Genomic DNA, 7091 nt, shown 5'->3' on the forward strand with positions numbered 1-7091 from the left:
TTCGTTGCCTCCTCCAGTCCCGGCCCCAGCCCCGGCCCAGGTGCCCAGCCAAGACTATGTCTCTTATCTTACTCAGCTCAGGCCAGGCCCTGCCCTTCCCACAGGCTTCTCCCCATTTTCGCATTCAGGGGCCAGCACAGCTGGCACTCTCATGGAGGATGGGGGAGGGGGCTGGGGGAGGGGCGCAGCCCACTGCAGAAATCCGCGTGAAATCTTCAGGTGGAGAAACCAAGAGCTCCATCTGCATCCTCAGCGTCTTGCATCTGCAGGGGCCTGTAGGAGTGCCCTTGGGAGCAGTGTGGGTATCCTCAGACAGGAGCCCTTTGCAGCTTGGGTGGGGCTGGGCCTGGGGCTTCTTCAGTGCCAGGCATTGTGGAACCACTCCGGTAAAGAGGGGCATTAGGAGAGATGGAGAGGCCAGGCCCCTCATCCCTGGGGACTGGGGGACCAAACTGATGCTTCTGCACAAAGAAAGCTCCAAGTGTCAAAGCAATTCTTTGGTAAAGTAATCCTGGCTGGGGCACCAGGAGCCAGGACACAGGTGGGAGGGGAAGGGATTAGGGACTCATTTCATTCATTCACTCATTCATTCACTTATACATTCACTCCACAGCTATATACTGAGGGCTTCCTCTCTGCCAGGCACTGTGCTACATGCTAGGGACACCTTGGAGCTCAGCTTGAGTTCAGTGTCTCCCTCCAAACCGCCCAGCCTCTCCTCCCATGTTCCCAGCTCAGCAAAGGCACCAACACCAGCCAAGCATGCAAGCAGGGCACTGGGGCCACCCCAAGTCCTCCCTCAGCCCCTGTACCTGGCCCATCACCCATCCTGTGGGTCCCATCTCCTTAGCAAGTTCGTACAGATCCATCTTCCTCCCACCCCACCGCCGGGGCCTGAGTGTCCCCCACTTGTCAAATTGTCTGCCTGTGACGGTGCTGGAGTCTCCTACCCTCCCAGCCTCCAGTCTTGTTATTAGTTCCCCTCCTCCTTGCAGACAGGGGATCTCCCTTAACTGGAAATCTGATCATTCACTCCTCTGTCTAAAACCCATCACTAACTCCCCGCTCATCTCAGGATAAAATCCAAATGCCTTATCATGGCACTTAAAAAAGATGCACAAATTTATTAAAACTTGAAGATATCTAACAATTTATTGGATAAATTCTTATTAATTGTAGGAAACCTAGAAGGTCCAGGAATTCAATTTCAAAGGATTTAGAAAGAATTCCTTCTAAAAGCTTTCACTATTACATTCTTTGTTAAACTGGGACTTGGATCCCTTTGGGCATCATTTCGCCCCTGAACCATTGCCTTGATAAATTAGTCAGCCGCAGCGCATGAAATGATGGCTAGATGAGAGACTCGTATTCTCTCTTACCCAAATGTAGCAAACAGCGCCATAGGTCCTACTTAATGGAATAGGAACTTCATGAACTTGAGGCTCCTGCCTCTGATTATGGCTTTATCTCCCCCTACTTGTGCCACTTGCACTTTACACTCAGCTTAGAGAATGATTTGTGATTCCTAGACACGTCATGCCTTGGTACCTAGCTACCCGCTGTTCTCTCTGCCCATGGGAAAAGCCCACTATGCTTCGTGTCTACCCGTAAGCTCTGCCTCTTCTGGAAGCCTTCCCACTGCCCAAGACTGGTGGGGACTCTGGCCCTGGCTTCCCAGATGCCTTGTACACGTGTCCCCCCACTACTGCAGGTGTCACCTTGAGGGGTATGTCCCCATCAGACTGGAATGCCTGAGACCCCAGGGTAGTTTATTACCACAGTCTATAGAGGAGAGGAGGACCTGTGGACAAATACATACACTGTGGCATCCCAGGCACAAAGGACCATACTCTGTTTGGGGGCATCAGAGAAAACTTCCCAGAGAAGGGGATGCTGGGGTCAGTGCTTAAAAATCACGTAGGAGTTTGGCCCAGCAATGAAGTGGGAAGGGAATGCCAGGTGGAAGGAGTAAAAATCCTGTTGGATGGATGGGTGAAATGGAGTATTAGAAACTGGGAATGGCTAGAGTGTGTCTGTGTGTGTGTGTGTGTGTGTCTGTGTGTGTGTGTGCACACATGTGTGTTTGAGTATGGCAGGCAGGTGGTGGCAGGTGACAGGGGATAAGTGTGTCTTTATCATCTGGTGGTAAGTGGAGTCACTGAATGCTTTTTTTTTTTAAACTAATTAATTGATTTATTTGGCTGCTTTGGGTCTTCGTTGCTGCGCGCGAGCTTTCTCTAGTTGCGGTGAACGGGGGCTACTCTTCGTTGCGGTCTGCAGGCTTCACATTGCGGTGGCTTCTCTTGTTGCAGAGCACGGGGTCTAAGTGCACGGGCTTCAGTAGTTGTGGCTCGCAGGCTCTAGAGCGCAGGCTTAGTAGTCGTGGCGCAGGGGCTTAGCTGCTCCGCGGCATGTGGGATCTTCCTGGACCAGGGCTGGAACCCGTGTCGCCTGCATTGGCAGGCGGATTCTTAACCACTGCGCCACCAGGGAAGCCCCTCTTTGAAAGCTTTTGCACAAAGGTGTGACAAGGATGTCGTTGGTCCCTGCCTCCCGAGAGGGCCCTGCCACTTGCTTGTTCTCAGGGCATAGAGAGAGGCTGCTGAGGAATGGTGGGTAGGGATGGACCCAGGTGCACAGGTTTTAGACTGAAGGGGCCAAGGAGCCCCTCCAGGCTATCCTGGCCTGGCCCGGGAAACAGGCCTGGGCTTCTCGGAAATTCCAGAGCAGACCCTGATCGGTAGTGGGGATCTCTGGAGGGCTCTGGGGAAAGAGAGCTCTGCTTTCCTGAAGAGCAGTGAGGGAGATAGGCCAGGGCTCTGGTTATTTGAGGAGAGAGGCCTATTTGTGGCTGAAAGGCCTCCAGCGGTGGGGTGTCAGCTAGGAGCACCTCAGGCTCGTGGAGCTGAGTGCCAGAGCAGCGTCCAGCCCGAGCTCTGGCTGGCATCCTGCACAGACGAGGCACGGCCTCCACTTCAGATTGGGGGCCTGGGGCCTAAGTCATGGTGGTCACGGCCAGGGGCTGGTGCCTGGCCCCCGGGCTGCTGGGAGTCACAGAAACAGACCCCATCTCTGCTGCCCCCAGTGCTGGCATGCAGGGCAAATTACTTCTATGAGCCAGACAGAGTAAATAAGGGCGATGACATCCCTGCACTTGGAGCTTGCATTCCAGGGGTAGAAGAAGCAGACAGATATAGAGTGGGGTCCAGGGAGTAGCTGGACAGGCCGGCCTCGCTGGGAGAGAAGGGGCCTGAGCCAGCGGGAGCTCCTGCGCGCACGGCCTCTGCCCTGGTTCTCTGGAGCCTCCACCTCCCTCTCGGCAGAGGCCGAGGAAGGAAAGGGGTCTGGCAGCAGGAGGAGGCTGGGAGGGCGTGATCTGAGAGCAAATGGTCAACTCTGTGGGGCCTGTGTGGTGTCGGAGGATTAAGTTTTCAGGAAGGAAGGCTGGGCCTTAGGCGTTCCTAGAAACAGCCCCATCCAGGGACTGGGAGACTGGGCTTAGAATCTCAGGCCTGCCCCCATTTGCCTAGCTCACCCTGAGTTCCTCAGTCTCCTAACCCTCCAAGCCCAAAGCCAGTTCTCAGGCCTTGTTTCTCCTTCCTTCTCCTAACTGTCCATGGCAGCAGGATGTTTTTCTAGATGACAATCTAGATGACATTCTCAGTACCCCTCACCCCACTTCTGGGCAATTGGTTCCGCCTCCATATCCAGCCTTGGATCCGTTGGGTGACACTCCAACACATGCCTCCTCTTCCCTCCCCTCCATCTTGCATCCCACCCCTCATCCAGGGAGGTAGGTGGTCCCAGGGGCCCAGATTCATCCAGCCTCCCCTTACCCAGACAGCCCTGGTGGAAAGGCCCTCAGGGACGTCTGGAAAGCTCCTCACCAGAGGCCTGAACCTTGGACTGTGATTCAGAGCAGGCTGCCAGAAAAGCTGGCGTACAGGGGAACCATGGGTCAGGCCGGGGAGGGCTGCTTAGGAAGGGGCAGTCTCTAAGAAGGGCCTTTCCTTGATGATCTCAAGGGAGGGGACGGACATGGGCCCAGCTCACTGTCCCAAGAGGGACAGCAGCCTGGGTCGCCCTCCCTGGACCTGGCCTGGCCGCCTGTCATGGGTGTGCAGGGGAGCGGGCTCACCCAGCGCCTCTGTCATGCACTTCTGCTCCTGTCTCCATTTCAATCCACTGCCCAAGGTGAGCACGATGCAGCCATTCAAAGCCGCATGTAAAAGTCTACTCAGTGATGCGCAGGAAAGTTCACAGTGCGGCATTAGACGGAGACAGCAGGCCACACGGTGGTAGATACTGTGAGATCCTAGTTTTGTGAAATAAACAAAGAAGTACATAAATTGAAATCATATAAATGAAAACAGAAAAAATCTAAACAAAACTTTTAATCATGTAAATCGAAACAGAAAACATTGCAATCGTAAATCTAAATATAGAAAATGTTCATGATTTTGTATTAGGTGAAAAAAAGCTTGTTACAAAATGGTAATACTCCATTTTGTAAAAAAAAGAATTGTAATCACGAAAATCTAAACATAGAAATAAACGTCAGCATGTGAATCTAAACATCTGTTCGGCCTCCATTCTGTGACAGGCACCTATCTGTTGAATGCTCACAACAACCCTTTGAAGTAGGTTCTGTTATTTTCATCTCCAGGTTAGACAGGAAGAAACTGAGGCACCAGGAGGCGAGAGGTAATTTATCCTGGGTCACAGCCCAGAGATGGCAGGAGTGCCATTGGAACCTACGCAACTTGGCTTGAAGAAAAGGTACTTGAAGAAACAATGTCAGGTATCTTTAGGGCTTTTTTGCAGGGCGGCTTCTTCTTTGTGCTTTTCTGTATTTTCCAACTTTTCCCCAAAGAGCATGTTACTTTTGTATTCATTGTCTCTCCATTCCTTCTCCACCCCATGCAAAATAAATGGGAATTTTTAAAGTAACAAAACAACACAAAAATGTCCAGGAAGGTGCTCCTCCTGCAGCCCTGGGACTCAGTCCTGCCCAGGGGTGGCTGCTGGTGGGTGAGCTCAGTAGCCTGGGGCCCCAGGAGAGCCAGCGGGAGGGCTCAGCCCTCCCCTCTGCGCTGTGTGGTCCCCGAGGGTCCCAAAGGCCTTGGGCTGTGCCCCTGAGGAATCTCAGGTCGCTCCATGGAGGCCACCCAGCACTTGGGCTGGGGCCAGGCCATACCCTGGTTGGCCTTGAGAGGTGCTGGACATGCTGTGCTGTCCCTCCTGAGCCTTGGGCGGGGGGGGGGGGGGGGGGGGGGGGGGGGGGCGGGGAGATGGGTGGGAGCCTAGGGCCAGCTGAGCAGTCTCCGTGGTTTCTTGGCCCTCACACCCGTGCCACATAGTCCCACCCCACATGGCTCCTCCACAAGAAGCAAGGTGCCCTTCTGCAGCATCCAGCTGCTACTGGGACCCTCTTAGCGACCAGGCTCTCACTACCTCTCCAGCAACGCAGGCCGTGTGGAACCCTCCACAGCCCAGAGCAAGGGCCGCAGAGCCAGAAACACTCAGTGTGAACCCTAACTCTGGCTCTTAGCTGTGTGGCCTTGGAACCTGAGTTCGCTGAGCTTCGGGTTCATGGTTCATCAAAAGGGCTGATGATGACGGGGAGGATGACGCAAGACAACATAGGTCACATGTCTGGAGCAGGGGAGGGGCTCCGTAAATAGGCTTCCCAGCACTGGCCTCCCCGTAAGTCCTTCTTGCTGCTCCCAGCTCTCCCTGCAGAGCCACACGGAACAGACCTGATACCTCCAAGATGTCTCTTCCCTGGCAGGTCTTCCCCAGCTCCCTTGGCAACACCAGCATAGCACGGTGCCAGGCAGGCTGCCACCTTGGTCTCTGCAGAGCACTGTCTCGAATACCTGGCTCCGTGGGAATCCCTGGGAAGCCTGGCTGAACATACAGAGTCCTAGACTCCACCCATGCAGAGTCCAGGAACGAGTCCCAGAGTCCAAAGTTTTACAGTCTCTCCAGCGGTTCGATGGGAGCCAGTGGGCAATGTCCTGCCTTAAGTGTGTCAGCCAGGAGAGACCGGTGCTAGGCTGCTACCTGACCAGCTTGGGCCTGAGAGGCTGTCCTTCTGGCCGCTTCCCACCCTCCCCACTCAGTCCCCCCCATGGGGTGCGCTTGTGCCACAGACAGGCAGCATCCTTCCAGAGAAGAGTCCCACCATGCTCTGCTCTGAAACTGGACAGCAGCTCAGGCTGGAACCCCAGCCTGCCCAACTCCGACCCAGAATATTTGTCCAAAGAGAGGCCTGAGCGCCAGCGTCACTGGGCTCCCAGAATGAGCCCGATGAGCCTGATCTGTGGCTGCACTGACCTCCCCAGCAGGCTGGCAGGGCCGTAGCCTTGTGCAAAGAGCACAGAACTCAGGCCACCAAAGACCCTGCCCTGAGAGGCCTTCCCTGGATTCCAGAACAAGCTTCAGAGGGAGGGGCCAGCTGCGGAACAGCCAGTGGGGGGGCTGCCCCTTGTCCTGGGACTGGGATCCAGAGGCCTGCAGAGAAGATGCTGGGCATCTCCAGCCCTGAGGCTGACCGTGTCCCAGGGAGAGTGTGGACAGCTGCAAGGCCCCGCGGGGTGGGGGTGAGGGGGGCGGGGCGCTGAGCCCCAGAAGGGCAGTGGTGTCTGTGACTCAGGGCAGGCACCCACTGTACCAGGCCCTTCAGTCCTCTCAGAATGTGGTCCCCTGGGCTGGAGGGGGCCTTAGGGAGATCCACAACCCCTTAATTCCTGGCCCCCTGAAACACTCCCTTGGAGAATGTGCTCACAGTCAAGGCAGTCCCTGTTCCAGCCAGCCAGCCCCGACTGTTAGAACATTCTTCCTTAGGCCAGTGTCAGGCCTGCATTCCTGGAACGATCACCTAGTGTGTCTCCTCTTTTAAGGAAAGCTCTTCACAGGTTAAGAGATAGTATCAAGTTCTCCCGGAGCTGCCTAAATAGTCATCAGTGCCTGACCCCTGGGGGCAGATTTAACTCTTGGAACCTCAGTTTCCTCATCTGCAAAATGGAGACAACCATGGCTACTACTTATTGAACGCTTGCCCTGGCCTGACACTGTACTAAGCATGT

The sequence above is a fragment of the Stenella coeruleoalba genome (genome assembly GCF_951394435.1).
Source record: "Stenella coeruleoalba genome assembly, chromosome: 1".
Lineage (NCBI taxonomy): Eukaryota > Metazoa > Chordata > Mammalia > Artiodactyla > Delphinidae > Stenella > Stenella coeruleoalba.